Source organism: Tachypleus tridentatus, chromosome 8 (assembly GCF_004210375.1).
Source record: "Tachypleus tridentatus isolate NWPU-2018 chromosome 8, ASM421037v1, whole genome shotgun sequence".
In the NCBI taxonomy this organism is placed as follows: Eukaryota; Metazoa; Arthropoda; class Merostomata; order Xiphosura; family Limulidae; genus Tachypleus; species Tachypleus tridentatus.
In genome coordinates, this window is record NC_134832.1 from 35187607 (window position 1) to 35209132 (window position 21526).

General features: G+C 32.5%; 1 long non-coding RNA gene across 2 annotated transcripts in view; it reads right to left on the bottom strand.

Annotated features, from left to right (window-relative positions):
• LOC143224127 (uncharacterized) overlaps positions 1-18240 on the bottom strand; it is a 39582-nt gene extending 21342 nt beyond the window's left edge. Inside the window, exons 1-3 of one of the 2 annotated variants that reach the window (XR_013013227.1) lie at positions 18069-18240; positions 9081-9358; positions 7181-8990 (exon numbers count right to left, since the gene is read on the bottom strand). This is a non-coding gene — a long non-coding RNA (uncharacterized LOC143224127). Of the gene's footprint in view, positions 1-7180; positions 8991-9080; positions 9359-18068 lie in introns of those variants that run through there. The other variant, XR_013013226.1, reaches the window with a different exon arrangement.
• Positions 18241-21526: the final 3286 nt, after the last annotated feature.

The window sequence follows — 21526 nt, forward strand, 5'->3', positions numbered from 1 at the left end:
TTACTTATTTAGCTGATTCATACCAGTCCTACTGATGTTAAATTTATGGAAAGTTAATATATCTTTTTGGTGCTTTGTAATTGTTCTTCAATCGCAACCTTTCTGCATGTGTATACGTATAAATCATTTTTGATCAGTTCCATACTTTTAGATTCCAGAAGAATGGTTTTTCCTACCACATTACCTACAATGAAAAAAAATTGTGGTGTCAGTGGATGATCTGGGATTGTTGCCCAGTAAGATTTCTGAAAACCTAAATCTGGATGTAGATGCTACCAACTTGTCAGCTCAAGTGTACATGGAAGACTGGCAGGACTGGGTGGATGTTCAATGGTCTGACATTCTAAAACAACGAGCAAAGTTGCGCGTTTCTCTGGTTTTTAATGCTGGGGCCTCTGACGGAGAGACAGCTGGTGTGGTGAGTCGTTTGTAAGAATGCGCAACCCATTTAAATTTGAGTGATTATAATCATTTATGTAGTCATTGGAAATCAGTCTGTGGAAACTTTATTCTGAAGAAAAGAAGTAAAATTGTTCAATATACATTATTCAACATAACACAATTACGGTTGTTAATTTTTATTACAAATTTAGACCCGTTAAAAATGTATTTTTCACCATAATCCACCGAACCCTGAAGTGCCTTCAAGTAAGCAGAGCGCATCTTCACCCGGTCCCAGTACTGAACAAATTCAGTCCATGTCATCATGGTAGAATATGTCCTAATGAATGTCAAACAGATCTTTCAATCTTTTGGAGAAATAGTTTCATCTTTCACTTGAGACAATTAGACCTTAGTTAGTATTTCATTGCAATCAGTCAACCCCAATTTGTAAGTATTTTGAACTATTTGATATTTTCTTTGGTCAGCATCTTAGCATTCAAGCCTTGGCCAGTACCCTTTAAGCTGGAAAATTTGTCAAGTCTGCCTAGATCTACTGCTTTGCTGTTGTCGCAAGGGAAGCCTGTTGAGAAAGAAGGTCGTTTCCATTTACTGAATGCAGTCTACACTGAGGTTTCCAACTACACCTTGTAAATGCTGTGCAGTGAATACCATATGTACCATTTCTGATTACAAGCGTGTAATTATATCTCTTCAGATGTCTTCATCTGCACTTGATAGCCTACCCAACCTCTATTTTCCAGATATCCCACTTCAAGGCAGTATGACCAAGTAGTGGATGAAATATTTAAGCGCTACCCTCAGCTGTCAGATGCCCCAAATCTAACACCCCAAAGTGTTCGTGTAAGTACTATCCACATGTGCATTATGTTATGTGTGTTCTGAAATATATTTTCTTCACAAATACATTCTTTTATCTATACATTTGACTTTATGAGCCCAAAAGCCAATGAGTCCAATAAAATTCGTCCTAAAGTGCATAACAGGAATAAACTTGTAAGGGTTTAAATATATTCAGCAAGAAATATATTCATTAGTTACAAAATAAATTAAATGTCATTTTTTTGTGTTGCATAATATTAGTGAAAAAACAAGTGAAAATTTTTTGGGAAGTTTTATATTTTTTAAAATACACACAAGTACATATATCTAACAAGGTGGGGCTGTGGAAAATACTATTTTGATACTTTGAAATATTTGTTTTGTTTGTATACGATGTAACATGACTCAACTAATGAAACTCAACTAATTTGACGCTAAAGAAAATTCATTGTCAGATGAACTCGTACAACTGATTTATTAACCAGTATGTGTATGACTTTTAGTTTCTCAAATTAAACCTGAAAATGCCAAAAGTGGTTTAAAAGAAATATTGTTGAAAATAATTATAGTTATACCAAGAGAGTTTTGCTATTCATTCTTAATAGAACTAATTATTTCAATTCTAATTGCAGGAGCTGTGGAGGATGAGATTTCGTCAGAAATTCCAGAATAAAAGAAAGTAGAAGGATTCATCATTGCCTATAGTCCAAGAAAGAAAGAAAGAGACGAAAATTGCAACAGATGAAACCCCATCTCCAAACCACATCTCAGAACAGAGGCTATATGGATTAAAGCAATACTTGTGTGAAAAGCCAGTTGGGGAGGATGAAACTTCCACCGAAAACACAAAGAATTGATGAAAACTCGTCAGCATTGCAGAAAAAAGGGTGATCTTTGTAAAGTGGAAACTAGTCAACACTCCTGTCAATGAACGTATAGAGCATTATTCTTTCCTTGTGGCATCACCAGCACAGCAACTGAATAAATTTAGGCTTGAATGTAAACATAGCAGTGGGAAATCTGTCAAAACGTCCAAAGGTAAAGAAAGAGGAAAGTGTTCAAAGCCATAAGGTTATATTAGATCTGGTAATAGTAACTTGTCATGTGTATTTGATCCAGGGTGAATTTTCAAAACCCAAGTGTAAAGTTCAGTTGTTTATTTTCAAATTGTTGCTGCATTTTGAATTTTATTTTGGTACACGTATATTGATGTACACTTGTGTTCAGTATAGAATAAAAATGGTGCTGCTAAAATGCACTTTATATTTCTCAGGATGGTGGCAGGTTACTGGGACTTAGGTTGAAACATAAGATGGCTGCGGAGTTGGCTGCTCAGTGACGGTTCTGCTGACCACAACTCACTGAAGATGGTCTCTTTGCCAAACAGTGACATTGCAGAGGTGGTCCTGACCGGGTCAACATGACTTATCTTCCATGGTCGTTGGATAGTCATAATGACAACCGCTCCTTGGACGAATAGGGTCACACTGACTATGTCATGACTACTCTGTAGTGGTTTGCAGGTAAGCAATGAGACTATTGTCAGGTAGTCAGCATTGATCAGAATGACTATCTAACGAAAGACATAACGACTATCATAGAGCAGTCAAATTTATTACCTGCCAGGTATCCCTGTCACCATCACTTGACTATTTTCCGACTATTCAATAGTAAAAATGACTAATTTTTAATAGTCATATTAGGTAGTCATCGATTTTAGCGACTACTTATAGAGTCTTATTTTGGCACCGCTTGACTACCTGATTTACTATTCCAAAGTCGTTGCCTCGACTAGTTCTTATTTTGAGCGTTGTAAAACTAGTATAGCGTCAAAGTTCTTCATCTCTTAGCTTTCTGACCATGAAACCTTTATACTTCTTTTATTATCTAGAAACTTTCTAACCATGTTATGCGTTCCTTGTATCGCTCGTCGTTATTAGCATTGACCAAAAGTTTTTCTTTGTATGACATCAGATGCTAAATCTATACCTGATTTAACTGTCTTTTCCAAAAGTGGTATAGCAGAACAAAATAGTTGCTTAGAACATCTGTCAATCCTTACCCACGTTGCTTTTAAGTATCAGTGTAATAAGGTAAATTGTTTCCCGCTTGATAATTGTAACATACGCCACAGACGCTTGGTTCTTGATCGTAAGGAACTTTCGTGACTGTAAAGGTGGAGCTTCATGATCATTCTTCCTTGGTCGATTTGATCCTTTATATGGATCTCTATAGTCTTAAAATCTTATTTAGACAGAGGTCTGTATTGAGGATTTGTAAAGATCTCAGTGACATGTCTCCATCGTGGTCTTTAACTTGAATGATTCATATTAGTGGTACATATTCATCACCAACAATACTAGGTTCCGTAGAGTGAATAAAATCCACAAGACATATTAACAGTATATGGTGCTGTGGTTCTTTATTGTGTGATTATTATTAAACCCAAGGATAACTGATAGTACAGGATCAAATGTTATACAGAGTCCATCAAGTTCCTTGTAATTATCTGGTCTAATATAATTTATTGTGGTAGTAGAGTGACAGCCTTTAAAGAACGAAGAAGGAGAAAAATTAAGTATATAAATTTCATATCTTTATATTCATAGAATAATAAATATTGTAAATATCCTGTTGGACATCGAACCATTATAACAACAATTTTGTTTTCAACTTTAGACAACTATTTTGTATTCATTAAATGCAAAGGTTTAGCCCAATGAAACTTTACTATCTTGTATTACTTCTGAGAAGGAACGGAAAATTGACTTTCTCTTTGTGTAAAATGTGTGTCGACTTAGGAATATCACCACCTTGTAATCACTTAGATAATGAGAGAGCTTTTATCGGCAGCTGGGATACAGAAGAGGTGAAAAAAACTGTCGAGTGTAACCATAAGGTAATTCAGATTTATAAAATTTACCATTTTCCTGAAAATCCACACAACTGCTTAAAAATTATACAGACACATTTCTAAACATAAAACAGAAAAGTTCAGGCTGGCACTCTCACTGTGTTACACCAGAGGCAAAGCAGAAATATATTAAACAATATGCTGAAAAGGAAGGAGTGCAACTGTCCCCTTAAAACATAGATGTTACTTTAATAAATGAAGATGTTATAGCTCTCATTGGAAATATAAACATGAATATCTGCTCCAGATAGATCAAACCAACATCTTTCTGGTGGTTTTCACAACAACATATTCTCGTTTGAAATTATATGATACATTAGAGAAGTTAAGTTCGTCTGTATTGTATTATGATACAGACAGTATTGTCTACATATCAGACAGATCTAACGATTTACCTCTAGAAGATTATCTTGGACAGTTTGTAGACGAGCTGGACGGGTACTATATAACATCGTGGGTCAGTGGTTGTTCAAGAAACTACAGTTATTTTCGCAATGACGGAAAGTCATGCCATAAGATCGGGGGGTTTACCCTTAATTTTATTATCAGTGAAAAATTAACTATTTCATTAATGAAACGTGTGATAACTAACATATTCAGTCCTTTTCAGCTCCTATAACAGTCATAAGAAGATTTGTAGATATTTAAAGACTCAGACCATTTACAATGAAGAAGAGTTATCATCCAGTTTGCACCAAACGACACATCATTCCATATTTTAACACCCTTCTTTATGAATAATGACATACTTGCATCCCATAGAAATAACTTTTCGGTCTAAGGACCGAAAAGAAAACATGTGCAGGGCCTTTGATGTGGTTCCCAAGTGTTCTCAAACGTGATGTATGTAAAATGAATCCCATTACAAGTTATTCTGAATAGAGTTCGAAATGGATAACAGTCTACTACACTATTTTATATGTTTAGTGTCAGGTCGGACAGTAAGTGTTGAATCACCGTTTGTAAGTAAAGTCTTAACTTATCATCGTGAAGTAATTTATCCTATTCCTAAAAACATTGTATGATTGATGAATTTCAGTTGCTGTGGGCAAAAATAATTCAAAACGTTCTCAGCTTTTACTTTGTCGAAACCCAAACATTCTCATGATAGTTTACAGTCTGATAGACCAAATCCTGTTATCATTGACGATCTTATGAGTGGAAGCGGAGAAAATAAAAGAGTGTCTCAACTTTTTATATGAGAAAGTCACCATTTGAATTTATCGTATTTTATATTGTACAGAATATATTTCACTAACGTGTAATATTAGTTTAAATTAACTATATATTATTCTGTTAAAAATGTCAGAGACATATATCAGTTGAATGTTTTAGCAAAACTAATGTTTATATGTAAAAACGGCTCGTTTGGGTTGAGAAAATATTTTACGTAGAGGAGCGAAGAAGGCCGAAACGTTGTTCGCTCCTCTACGTAAAATATTTTCTCAACCCAAACGAGCCGTTTTTACACATATATTTTTCTCTACAAGTGGGGTTTCTCGACATTACTGAAAACTAATGTTTTTTTCACCTTTGAAGAAGGTTATCAAGATGTAACGAAACAACCATGTGGTTACTTATTCATTGATTTTAAACTTCAAATGCCTGAACATATCCCTCTAGAGACAGGACTTTCTGCTGAAGATAAAGCTGTAGTGTACGTACCAAAGCAAGTTAACTGTATTGTTCAACTAAATATACACTCATTTATTAACATGACAGCAACTGTAGTAGAAGTAAAAGGGTTTTATCTAAAGAATAAACCACACGTAATAAACATACTTGCATTCAAATGTTTGGTGACTGGATATGTAAATGTGTTTTTGTTTAAACAACCATTTTCAAATAAATATCTTTCAGGTGATGATCGTCGTCAATGTAATTGGATATCGAGGCACATTTATAGCAGTCCTAGGAAATCTGGTAATATCAATTATCCCTATCTGTGGAGTGTGGCTAAGTTGTTGAAATAGAACTGTACAATCGCTTACACAAAGGAAAGTTTGTGAAAATGTATTGTTACAGTCTGGAATTATTTTTGAATGCCCCGAGACTGATCAATTTTTCAAAATGTAATTTGTTATGTCCTCTTCGCATTAACAGTTATCATCATTGTAGTGTGAAGAAAGTTAACGTTATATCTAAATGGATAAATAGTTTTTTACATGTTGTACTCGCAGTCTATTTTCATTTATTCATCACGACACTTACAATTAAACAACATCAAGAGGTGCTCTATGCATTACTTAAAGCTACACGTAAACATATTAAAGCAATAACTGTCTGAGTTAAAAATGACTTTATCTTCAGTTGTTGTGAATGTACTTTAAATATTTTAAAGGGTAACGTTTCCTCGACGAACTTACAAAAGTAGAAACTTAGTTTATTGAGAGAATTGGCTGATAAGAGAACATATATTAAATAGAAGAGAAACTTGTTAATACAGAAAGGAGAGTGTTTACCATTAGTCATAGCATCAATAGTTTCATTATTTGGTGGGTTGGCAGGAAGAGCTATCTGTAAAGCTGCTGAAATATAAGTATGTGGCAAAACGAGTGGTTCTCGTTCCTGAAAAACTGGCACACTCTTTATTAATCAAAGGTTTATGAAAGGTATGTACACAAAATGTTAAACTCAACAGATAACGATGTAGAGTCAGTCATACAAAACGATACGTTACCCTTGGTTGATTAAGCAAAAATGATAAACCAACTGCAACAATGTCTTTAAACCTTTCGTTCACATTTTAACCCGCAGGCTGAAAAGAACCTGCAGAACGATAACTAGATACGAATATTCTTCAAGAAGTTGTTCGAAATGTAGATAGATGAAAGTATATAAAACATGATACAAGTGTTAGAAGACCTAAACTTACTGCATCTAAATGGGATCACTTTTAATAAAATGGTATTGTATTATTCATTCATTTGTGTATTGATTGTCGTTATGGTGTGTTCTCAATCTTTTAAATTTAATAATATCTTGAGTCGTCTAAAAATTAACATCATTTGTTGTAAATGTAAAATTATTACTACTGTTAGAGACAAATTTGATAGTAAAAATTAAATTAAAGTAGATGGCCTATAAAATAACGTCTAATAAAACTCTACATTTTATCTATTATAGCTATGCACATACAGTTAGAATATGCATTTTTGTAGAATTACATTTACAGAAAATCTTGAAAAGTCTTTTCTTCAGTTTTAATTGTTTAGTTATATTCCTATAATCTCTCAGTATTGTTAAAATTGAGATTAAATATCTATATACCCAAAAATGTTACAAAACTACCCAGGCTTTCATAGGGTGTTCTAACTTTTTCACATGACTTTACATTTCAAAATAGAGTATAAAAACCTCGTAAACTTCAAACCGATGCTGGGACATAATTTACTAATTTCTCTTTCAACGATATCTCAAGGAACAAAATATTCACTTCTTTATTACACGTAACGAAAAATAAACATTTATTGTAGATAGATTTAATCTAAAATGTGACACTACTTTACTCATCGTGAAACTTATAAATATATCACTGTATTGAGACGTCTGGTCAGTGTCTATAATCAGTTGTATCCTCGCAGCATTAAAATGAGACCGATGAATGTTAACCACTGTAATCAGTCTGTGGTGTGGAAAACACTTTACAAAATACCCATTACAATGAAATTTCATTTCAACGATGGCGACCAAGTACGTATTAATAAAATGAATGGTAAATTTTTTAAAAAATGTTATATACCTGGATGAACAGACGAAATATTTAACTGAAAACAGAGAGAAGTCTTTCAGTTTATAAATTGCAAAATTATTTTGGAGAAAAATTAAATCGAACATTTTATGAACCTAAACTACAAAGAGTAATTAAGTCTCCCGATGACGTATATGCTGTTGAAGAAATATTACGTGAATGAGGAAGAGGCAAAAACAAACGATATTTTGTAAAATGGAAAAAATATCCTGATAAATTTAATTGCTGGATTCTTCAAACAACTCTGAATTGCCTGCCTTCATAAAATGTTTCATATAACTCTTTCTCGTTATTCAATATGGATCAGTTGTATGTGACGTTACCTAGTAGCAATTATGTGAATTATTTTACTAATAATACTCTGAAAAGCTGTATCTCATTTTCCAAGATCCATTAACCTTGAATATTCATGGAAAGTGGTCATGGTCGAATTATAGTATCCACATGGCATAACGTGTCTGATGGTACGGTATGAATATTTTTACGACTTTGTATCCTAGACCTTCCAGTTGTTTTTATCTTTCCATATTACAATTTCGTTTAAGCCGCATAGGTCTATTTAAAAGTACATTATGTCTCAGAGTCATAATATTTATAAGAACCATGGTAATAGCATTTGTGAAACTTATAGATGGTGTTTTGTTCTATACAGAAGTCGTTTAGGATTTATTGATAAAGATATGAAATCTATATACTTGATTTTTCTCCTTCTTTAACGTTGTACAAAAGTCTTAACTCTTTCTCCATAGAAGGATTCTCGTACATCCAGTCGGAGGAATACTGTGTGGCCCCCATTAAATCAGTTTCATTAGTTTTTAGGATTTGTTTCACAACTCTATTAAGTGCATGTTAAAACTTTCTCCATCAGATTTCTGTATATAGTCTAACCATTGCACATTTATTCAGTTGACAGTAGTTGTTCGTTGTAAAACATCCATAGTTAGATATTATGACTATCGGCCATGGTGGTATAAACCTACTTCTGTAAAGAGAAGCAGCAAATTTGCATACCTAAATGGGTCTACACCACAGATTGTGAGAAACGTATTCCTAAACTATAGGCAATACCATGGAAGTATATCCTTAGCAGAGCAGTTTTATCTAAAGTAGAAAATAAATTATGATAAATATAACATTCAAAATCAAAAATCACAATTAATAAGAATTAACAATGATAGTATTTTTTCTTACCTGTACATCTCTTCTTGGGAATCAAACAGATATATATCCTTCCTTTTATTGCTGACAGTGCCAATCCAAAAACTTTTCACTTACGGATGCTGTCATGGTGCCAAGAGGGTAAAAACTGGCGTCTGGTATAGGTCATCGATATTCCTGATTTGTCGTTACTTACAGTAGCCATAGCTTCAGTTTCTTGAACAGATATAAGTCACGAAAGGAAGTAAATTCTGCCTAGTTCTCTCTAATTCGTCGATATCTTCACTACTGATCGATAGTGGGACTATTTCCTACATAAATATAAGTTATCTATAAAAGTACGAATTTAGTTTAACAATATACGTTTGATTTAGTTTAAAAGTATATTTAAAATAGATTTATAACAGTATTAGTTTAGAAATATATTAAAAATGATACTTATATCAATTAAGCTGTTCTTGGTTATGACTAGTAGAACTATAAAATATAGTATTCGCATTAATGTTGAATTGAAAGTGATTGATAGCTGTTATATATGGTCAAGTTAGCAGGTTCGGCTGATACTGAGATCTAGACTTTGCCAATTTAGAAATGACTTTTGTCGTCATTAATATGACCTGATTTATGTCTGCGTTCATTGTCGTAAAAATATTATATTTGCTTTAATAATTATTGCCACACATACTGAATACAACTTCCATTTCGTTCTAAGTCATCAGTATGTCGAGCATGGTAGGCTATAATTGGTATTTTATCATTGATAATTACGTTTTAGAAAATTTATAGTTTAATTAAATACAAAAAGTATTTAACTGATATGCGTCACTACATATTTACAGTGAACCATCTATGTAAACATATTGTAGATATATGACTAGTGACAGTATATTATAATTCACTTTAATTTTAATAAACATTTTTCCATAAACATAAAGATATTGTAGATAGAGAGAATCTATTTTATTTAATTTTAGTTTTAAAAAAAATCCCGCAACTTTAGTCGTAGCATGTTTACAACTTTTATTATTGTAAGTAGACTGAAACACTGATTGTTTTCGTAATAATATATACTGAGTAATAAATATGAATATTAATTATTATAGTAACTGATGCTAAATATGTATTTGAAATGCACTAAATGTTTACCAAACATTTAATCACTTGGTTCTTGGACTAGCTAGCCAGTTATTATGAAATAGACTTGGCAATCCTTACCTTATGGTTTTTTCAATTTTATATAATTTCGTAACCAAGATGGTCTGTCACTTTAGACTGACATGCTTTATTTCTTTAAACTATGCTCTACTTCTACATTATAACACAGTACTTATATAGTCTTAGTCTATCCGAGTTTAAATGTACATAAAGTTTTGAAATATATAGAAAGGAAGAAATAATGTTCCTTTTTAACTGACTAGTAAGCAAAGGTCATCGGCTGGTTAAGTCGCAACTCCACACAGTATGTGTGACTATCTCTTGACATTAGTGTCCACACTGATTGTGTCTGACCTTTGTAATTACTAAACCTTTCTTTCCGGATCGTATGCATTTGACTTGCTATTAGTGTCTTAACTTTAGAGAGTCTAAACGTTCTAGATAATAACTTTGATAATCTGTGTGTTGGTGACGTCATTATCTCCAAGCTTGACATTTGACCGAATGCTGTCACAAATAACTGTCTATAATTAGACATTAGATACGGGTTCGTTAGTATTATGAAAATAGAAGCAACGTGTAGGAATTTGTACGCGTGTTTCATGATAGACAGTCTAAAAGTTGTGGCATTTAAAAATATTAGTAGTCTGTAGCTCCTTCATTTACTTGTAGAATAATTAGTGGTTATGTGTGATTTGTGGTTTGGTTTGTTTTGAATTTCGCGCAAAGCTACTCGAGAGCTATCTGCACTAGCCGTTCATAATTTAGCAGCATAAGACTAGAGGGAAGGCAGCTAGTCATCACCACCTACCGTTAACTCTTGGACTGTTCTTTTACCAACGAATAGTGAGATTGACCGTCACATTATAGCATCCCCACGGCTGAAAGGGCGAGCATGTTTGGTGTGACGGGGATTCGAACCCGCGACTCTCAGATTGCGAGTCGAGTGCCTTAACCACCTGGCCATATAGGGCCGTATGATTTGTGAAATGGTGTCCTACAGAACATTGTATGAAAGAAGATATGTACAATTTAGAAATTTGTTACATTACTTCACAAGTTTTATGTGCGTTTGAAGGTGATAATTGGCTATTTAAAAAATAGAAATACAGTAAGTCAATTATTTTTATTACAGATAATGAATGTTAACATAATAAAATCTAGACGTTGATGAATTGTACTGTTACAGTGTATTTGCTAAAATCTTACGGTAATAATTATGATTAACTATATGTAAAGGTCCGCTTTTGTAAAACATGTATAAATCATTTTGTCACAAATTGGTGAAAGTGTTACTCCATAAAAACAGTTTTTTGTTTTGTTTTTTTAGTTTCGCGCAAAGCTAAACGAGAGTTATCTGCGCTAGCCATCCCTAATTTAACGGTGTAAAACTAGAGGGAAGGCAGCTAGTAATCACCACCCACCACCAACTCTTGAGCTACTCTTTTGCCAACGAATAGAAAGGTTGACTGTCCCATTAGAATGCTCCCTCTGCTGAAAGGACGAGCATGTTTGATGTGACGGGTATTCGAACCCGCGACCTTCAGATTACGAGTTTTAAACTTACAGTAATGTATTGTGTGAGTGATAAATATGTGTTACGTTAAATATTGTTTTGACACTTTTATATCACCGTAAGTCTTTAAACACTTGACTGATAATTAAAAGAGTAAAATTTAATTAAAACATTATCCTTTTAGGACATATTAATGGTTAAGAAATTTAATGTGATTTTTAGGACCCTGCCTTTATAAAAATGAGGTAAAGTAACATGGTTTTGATTATTGTTTTGACTGAGTTTTAATATGTATATCTTTACGAAAGTATCTTGCTGCTATTATTTTTCAAAGTTAACAACTCCACATTTCTTTGGATGTTACTGGTAGGATTTGTCAGTGAATTGATACTTCTTAAGATAGTACTGGCAGGTTTTGTAAGCACATTAGCACAAAGCGAGATATTGCTGGCAGAATGTCAGGACATTAGTACTTCATTACTTGATATTACGTATACATTGTGTCAGTACATTAACACCTGACTAGATATTACTGACAAAATGTGTTAGTACACAAAAACTTATGTGGATATTACAAACAAATTGTGCCAGTAAATTAATGCTTGACTCGATGTTACTGATAGGTTGTGTTTGTATATTAATACTTGACGGATAGTAATGATAGATTACTAAGTATATAAATACTTGTTTAGACACTATAAACAGATTATGTCAGTCCATTAGTACTTAATTGGATGTTACTAACAGATTTGATACTATTTTAAGAATTGGTGGAACGCTACAGACATTACTCTAAAACCTTAACTACGGATGCAGAGAAAAAATAAATTATCATAATGCATAAAAAAATGAAAATGCATTTCACACTGAAATATCTTAATATCTATCTGGATAAAAAATATTTGGCGGATATTTAAACTTAACAGGTATCGTGAAGTGGAAAATAATGGTTATAAAGCCACCGTAGCTATATTAAACTAATCCTGAGTTATTTAACGACATTATATGCATGATTTAAATATTTAAAACATAGAACCGAGTTGTTGGATTCAGTACAGAAATAACTCATAATTTCCCATGAATTAACTATTTGAACACTAATAAAAAACCCTTTAAAGTGAAATCACTGTTTATAATCTCAAATTTTATGTATAAGTGAAATATGTTACAATATATATATAAAATACTACTTACGAAACGACCATCAAAATTTCTTAGTTGGGGTAATATAATAAATACACAATACAATTTATTAAATCTACACATATTGTCCATGTTTGCAAGTGTTTGGAATGTCCAACATTATCTATAATGTCTATACGAAGTTATTATAATAAACTTGCTTTTCTATTATTTTATTTACATAATAGTATAATTTACAAAAGTAAAGGGCTGTAATAATGCACTCTACAAAACTGTTGTTCGAATTACCTACAGACTAAATTATGTTAAAAGCTTGTAAAAAAATGGTAGGAATTTAAGAGCCACGAACAACAGTCATTTTGTGGTGATACAACTGATACAGTAATACTCTTACACAAAAATGTTTGAATGGCTTATAAGTGTGTGTGTTTTTCCTTATAGCAAAGCCACATCGAGCTATCTGCTCGATTCCCACCGAGGGGAATCGAACCGCTGATTTTAGCGTTGTAATCCGAAGACATACCGCTGTACTAGTTTTTAAATAAACTGTAACCCTATCGGTAGTATTTTAATGAGTTTATTGATATTACTGAAGATATGAAAATTGCTTTTCTTACATTTAACTTGTATAATTAAATCTGTAAGGCCCGGCATGGCCCGGTGGTTAAGGTGCTCGACTCGTAATCTAAGGGTCGCGGTTCCGAATCCCCGTCACACCAACCATGCTCGCTCATATTTGTTTTTTGCACAGATAGCCCTCGAGTAGCTTTGCGAAATTCACAAACAAACAATCAAATCTGTACGCGAATATTACTTTCCAACAATAATTGCAAGGGCAACTCGCGATACTGGCGCTATCTAGTGTACTGCAGCATACATTTGCGACAAGAACGCAAATTTCAAAAATTCGTCTTATTTAGTTAATTCACGCATCGCTCGACAAACTTCTCATAATCCGTTTAAAATTATAACAAAAAAAATAAATGGTTAGACTGGTTTATGCCCCTAAGATGTTTAAAGAGAGAACGAATCTATGTGATTGATGAAATTTATATAATGGACTATGATATAAATTACATACGTTAGAAGCGGCTGGTATGAATAAAGAAAACGCTATGAAGAGAAGCGAACAACGTTTCGACCTTCTTCGTTCATCGTCAGGTTTACACAGAAAGAAAGAGGTAACTGAACGATAGCTGAGCACATGTTTGAAGTGTAGGAATGTAGAGGACGTGCTTAGATGTTGGATTATATTTATTAATATAGGTATAAAGGTGCTCCTTTGTATTGGTTTATTTTGGGCTTGAGTTATTGTATAAATAAGGCTTCTTTAATTTTGCATTTGTTTATGTTTGTTTCTTTGTTTAGTATTTGGGTGTTTTCTATGGTTATGTTGTGTTTATTTGATTTGCAGTGTTCGAAAACGTGTAAAGGTGACTATTGTGTTCTTTGAATCTGGTTTCCATTTTTATACTTGTTTCTCCAATATAGAAGTCATGACAGTTATTACATTGTATTTTATAAATAACGTTTGTGTTTGTTAGCGTAGTTTTTACATAGTATAGACCTTAGTTTTGTGCCTAGTTTTTGAATAAATTTGGTATTAACTGGAATGTCATATTTTGTTACTAGTTTTTGCCAAAAGTTGGTTATTTTTCTGGTGATCTCGGGAATATATGGTATGCAGCCGTATATGGTTTCGTGACTTTTTAAATCATGGGGTATATTTACTTTTGTTAGTTGATTTTACTTTTTGTCTAGGTGTGTGCGTATAATGTTTTCTACGGTTTGTGAAGGAAACTTGATGTTGATGAAGTATTGTTTTATTTTGTCTAATTCGTCATTAATTTTATCTGGTGAGCATAGTTTTATGGCTGTGTTTATTTGGTTTCTTAGTATGTTGAGTTTTTGTTTTGTTTCATGTGCTGAGTCTAAACTTGTTAACCTAGGACCACTTCCTTCACATCTTAAAATCATAGATATAAACACTGGTATACACAATTTAAAATTCCAATCCACTCCGTCCATGTTATTAAACTGATAAGTATAGACAGAAGTTACACATCAAAACAATAACTCTGTCCACTCTATTTGTGATATTAAACTTATAGATGTGAACATTGGTTTCATATCAAAATCCTCCTTTGCCAAAACACTTAATAAGCACGACCACTTCCTTCAAGTATTCATAGATCACAATACTCGGATAATAAAAGTCATCCTTCACAAACAAAGTAGAACTTTAAAATCTTTCTTAGTTTATACTAAGTTCAACCAATCATCTCACTTTTTAAAGTGCTTAACCACACAAAATTTTTATGGGAAACTTGTGTCCGTACCTGTCAGTTCAATTAAATAAAAAAACAAAACATCATGTATTTAAACGCTCCCTTCACGACCCTAAACTCATTGTTATAAAACTGGTTTCACTTCAAAAACTTCCAGTGTTTAAACACATCATCATAGAGCCATTCCTCTCACATCATTAAGCTCGCTGGTATAGAAAATAATTTCATATCAAACATCTCGTTCCCCCCATGGAACAACAATATGTCTTCAGACTTACAACGCTAGAAATTGGGTTTCAATACCAGTGGTAAGCAGAGCACAGATAGCCAAGTGTACAGTTTTATGCTTAACTTCAAACAAACAATCAAACACCTCCTGTGGCTAAGCCCGAGCACTAAACTGACATCATTAAATTTGTTGGTATATATACTGATGTTAATCAAAAATCATCTGTTACTAAGAACATTAACAAGCCCAATCAATCCATTTATGAAAGATATATATATATATATATATATTGGTTTCACATCAAACATCTCCTGTGGCTAAACATTCCTTTAACGACATTAAATTTATGGGCGTGGATAAGGTTTTAACATCTAAAACATTAAACTGATACGTAGAGACACAGATTCCACATCAAACATTTTCTGTGGCTATATACTTTAACAAACCCCGACCGCCTTTTTTTTGTCATTAAACTTATAAACATAGGCATTCTTTTCACATCAAAAAACATCAGTGGCTGCACACTTGATGAAAACATATTACTCTTTTTCTGTCATTAAACTCATAGATATAGATACAAGTTTCCCAACAAACACTTTAACATAAAACTAATTCCATCATGTTATTGAAGCCATAGGTAAAAACATTGATTTCATATCTAAACTTCCTGTGGCTACACACATTAACAAGCCCGACCACTTCATTTATATTTTTAAACCCATCGGTGTAGATACTAATTTCACAGCAAAACCTCGAGTAGCTAAACATTTTAACATGCCTAATCTCTCACTTTACGATCCTAAACTCATAAGTATAGAAATTTTCTTCACGTCATAAACTTTAAAATAGGATGACTCCCTTCCTATCATTAAACTTGCAGTTAAAAGCATTGATTTCACAGCCAAAGGTTACTGTGCTACAGACTTTAACAATCCAGATCATTACCTTCCAAAACTTTAAACTCGCAATTGTAAGCAAAGGTTTCACATATACAACTACTTGGAAATGAGAATTTTATTATAGGCCCACTTCAATTCTGTCAATAAAATCATATGTATGGTCAGCGGTGACACATTAAAAACTTCTTGTGGTTACAGACTTTGACAAGCCCAAAATATTCATAGTGATATTAACTATAGAGGTAAAAACAATGAGTTCCCATCGGAATCCTCCTACAGCTAGATACTCAAAAATACGACCACTGCCTTCATATCATTAAACTTATAGGTATAGTCATCGTTTTCATATCAAATACTTCATATACCGATCAGTTTATTAACACGAAGGAAGTGGTCTGATTTGGTAGAGGACGTAGCCACAGTAGGTGCTTGATGTGAAACCATTGTCTATATCTATGAGTTTAATGCCGTGAATGGTGTGGCCTTGCTTGTTAGAGTGTTTAGTTTTAGGAAGACTTTGTTTTGAAACTGTTGTCCATACCTATAGGTTTAGTGTCGAGGAGGGAGTGTCGTTAAAGTGTTAAGCATAGAAAGTATTTGATATGTTTTGATATAACTATTAGTTTTATGTCGTGAAGAGAATAGCTGGACTTGTTAAAGTGCTTAACCACACAAATGTTTTTTTTAGGAAACTTGAGTCGATACTTGTGAGTTCAATTACACGAGAGTGGTCAGGCATGTTAAATGATGTAACCACGGGATTATTTTGATATGAAACCAATGTTTATATCTATGACTTTGATGACATGGGCTTGTTAAAGCGTATGGATAGCCTGGCTTGCTAGACCATTTAATTAAAATATAAATATAATTAAAACCATATACGTTACTAAAACACTAAAATTAAATAACAGGTTAAACAATCGACAAGTTTTTATATGTGTTTTATTTAAAGAAAGATTACGTTTCGAGCTAGCACACTTCATCAGATCATATAACAAAGGCACATAAGTATAATTCAAAGAACTTCCGTGCATAGTATTTGGAATGTTGAGCGTGAACATTCAAAGCAGAAAATACATCCGTTATATAAAAAGATAAGTAGATAGCAACTAAACTTTAAAACAACAATAGGAAAAATAGAAATATATGGGATTCTCCAAACTTTTTAAGTGTGTGTGTATTTTTTACAGTAAAACTACATAAGGCTATCTGCTATGTCCACGAGGATATTTTCAGAATAATTAATGAAGCCAATTAACACGAGTTCCTTATAACCTCAAAGAAAATTACAACACTACAAGATAATAGCCTTGAAACCACACATAATAGTCCTGTCAACCTTAATCTCCATAATGGCCCTTCAGGATTCTCACACAATATACCTTCAGAGATTTAAAACAAAACAACGGCGACGATCCTACAAACTTATTAAGATAACTCCTACAAATAGATATGCACTTCCCAGATCCAGGTGCTCACTTAATAAATTGATAGGCAAACCTTTTAATATACGTACCTGAAATACGACCATTATCCCTTAATATACGTACCTGAAATACGACCATTATCCCTTAATATACGTACCTGAAATACGACCATTATCCCTTAATATACGTACCTGAAATACGACCATTATCCCTTAATATACGTACCTGAAATACGACCATTATCTCTTAATATACGTACCTGAAATACGACCATTATCTCTTAATATACGTACCTGAAATACGACCATTATCTCTTAATATACGTACCTGAAATACGACCATTATCTCTTAATATACGTACCTGAAATACGACCATTATTCCTCCATTTGAAAACGACACTCCAGGAGCTACTACTTCCACTTTCAATAATTAAAAAAAATGTATGAAACCATTCAGGTTGTCAAAATTCCTGGTGATTTGGAACTCTTGCCCAGTGAACAGAATATCCTTAATAAAGTACTTCTTCTCGAAGTGGATTTCTGTATGCGGTGAAGGGACCTCCCAGAAAGGTTCTGTACTTGCAGTTTACCTCCTCTGAGATCTGAACATCTACCCATGTGTTTGCCGTACGTGACGGTGCGTAAAGGGAGGAAAGAATCCTTGTGATTGAGAGGTCCACTCCTAACATACAACTTTGATCTTGAATTCCTGTAGACTAGAGGCCCATTTTTTTCTGAAAGATTATTTTATCTATGATACTGTCACTTGCGGTAGCTCATATACCCAGTAGTAAACATTCAACTCTACTAAGAAAAACACACCGATCATATTCCACTTGTGCTAAAATACCATCAGCTTAAAAAGAAGATAAAAATATAATACAAACAATTACACTATACTTACTGAAGTCCTTACCATTAAATCTCTTTTCAGGAACCCACTCATTATTTCATATGGACACGACAAAAACCTAAACCAAATCTCGGTACAGAGTAACCTTAAACAAAAGCAAAAGGATACTACAGACACTCACACATGGAAATGAAATAGGTGTGTCACATGCCCACATGTTACATAACATAATGTTTAGGGACAACAAGGGACCTGTCGGTACATTTCAGCTATTCCATCCTCTAAGCCAAACTATAACTATTAAATAAAAACTATTAAATCCAGCCTTTATGATTCATATATCTATCAAGCTTTCTTTAAAACTCACTTAAATTTACTGCCTTCACAATAACCGAAATGAACCTATTCTATAGGCCAACCACTCTTTTTGAAAAATAAAATTTTCTTAGCTGAAGACGGCTTCAACCTTGTTCAAACCTATAACTGTTTTCCCGAGATCTATAATCCTCGCTGTTAAATATGAAAAGTGTTGATGTGTTAACATTATCAATTCCTTTTACAATTTTAAACATTTCAATAAGATTCCCTTTAAACATTCTTTTTTATAAGAGAAAACATTTTTAAGGATTTTAATCTATCTTCATATGACAATCCCTCCGTTCCAGATACCATATTAGTAAAAAACGTATATACAGTACCATAAACGAGGAAAGAACACAACTTTTGACGTAAGATAGTCCTTCACATATGCCACTGAATGTATCATTTAGTGTATAATTTGCAAAAGATGCAATATCTTATGCATTGGACAAACAGACTGTTCACTCAGTAATCAAGCACGAGAACATCTAAACCATATTAAACTACAGAACCAAGATACGCCTATTGGCAAACATTTCATCATCAATAACCATACGGTTGAGGACCCTTTAAATTTTGGAACTTATGAGTTCTCAGAATGACATTCACGAAAGAGAACGGCAGGAAAGAAGATTAATCTACAACCTGAATACCCTATAACCTCAGGATTTTCTTTCGTGTAGATCTCTATTTTTCCTTTTTTTTGTTTAAATTTTAATTGCTTGCAATTTTCACACTCATCATTCTAAACATAACGCAAGCAAGTTCTTTGAATTCTGCGTATGCGTCTTTGTTCTTCCCCCATTTCAAGAAAAGGAAAATAATCAAAACAACATAACGTTTGATAATCTTAATAAATTAATCATGTGGGTTGAAATTAATAATGATAAATATCGTGCTAAATAGTATATTGCTTCGTTTGAAGCTGGAGAAATAAATTATTCTAGAAGTTACTCAATTTTCTTGGCAGCTGGACTAAATGATAATAAAGAAATTGGATGTTTTGTAAGCTATACCAATTACAGAAGATTGTATCCAACAATGTGTTTAACGTTTTGAATCACGCTCTTAATTATAATATGCCTAATTTGAATATAAATTTTATTTCTTATTAGTTTAGAAAAAGAAAAGGAATAATAAATGTTTACAATAAAAGATACGAAACTATAAGAACATTTTAGTAATAATAAAAGAGTTATTGGTTTTCATATGATAATGTATATAAGGAATAATCTCAGGGTCCTACAGATTCGCCTGGTAACGATTTTAAATTATCTGACGGTGGTAATTATTATATTGAGTATAATCAAATAAAAAATGTTAAATATGCTACAGGTAACAATGTTGTTGTTAACTTATCGCTAATGCTTAGTAAAACCGAAATTGATAACAATTCTCTAAATAACATTATTAAAAGAAGCAAATATGGCTTATCTGTACCCAAAGGATTGTTACTAATCAATGATAATTTGATGCTAATAACATTAAAAATGTTATGAAATCAGAAGAAAACTTTCATACAGTCAACAAAAGCTATATCGAAAAAAAAATGAAGATCTTAATACGACATTGGAAGACGTAAATTAATGTATTACTTTTTAATATATTTCAATATGATAGTGCTGGTATGGTAAATTAGAATTTTAGAAATTCATTGATATCAAATAATAAAAATAATATAATTATGAATGTCAGTAATTATTCTCAGAAAACGATGCTGCAACTAAATCTTACATGAATAATGTATCTAGGACATTCTCTACTATTGAGTTTTTAATGAAAAACGTTATTTCTTTTATGAGATTAATTGCTATTAATTTTATAGATACGAATATGGTGGCTAAAGACGATTCGTATTATATTCATATAATATTCGTTATTATAGGATTTGAAGAACGAGTACAAGATTTCTCTTACGTATTAATATTGATGATAGAGAAATGAACCGTTTGAATGTGAAGCTTATTCTCATTGTCCTAAAATTATTTTTTGTTGAACTTCATAAAAATGACAAGGTTCATATAATTCCTGATAATACTTTTAACTAAGAGTCAATAGGAACTGTATTATTATAAATATAAAAGTTTATAGATTATGTAAGTATATACAAATTAACCGATGAATTAAATTGACTGAGACCTAAAGTATTAGACATTAATACTTTCATTTTATTTTAATAAAAAAGGATTTATTTAAATGAAAGCACTAAAAAGGTCCAACGCTATTGGTTACTTTAATATTGGAATTAGTAAGATGAATGCACTAATTCGAGAATACAGATACTCTATATCAAATCTTTAAAAAAAATTAAAATTCGATTTGGTGATAGAAACTAATAACTGTACTAATAGATGAATTCCAAATATTTTTACACGATCGATTTATTGAAAATTTAACTGAGAAAGATATTGAAGATTTGAATGAAATAGAGATCTGTTCATTGTTTATAATACTAACAGTCATATCATTGTCTTCAAAACAAACGAAAAATTTAATTACTTATATCTTTGGTTCCGGCTTCTATAAAAGTAAAAATAGGATGGTAAATGGAGCCTATTTTTGATTATAGAAATTATTCATTCTACATCTTTTTACCCATGATATTA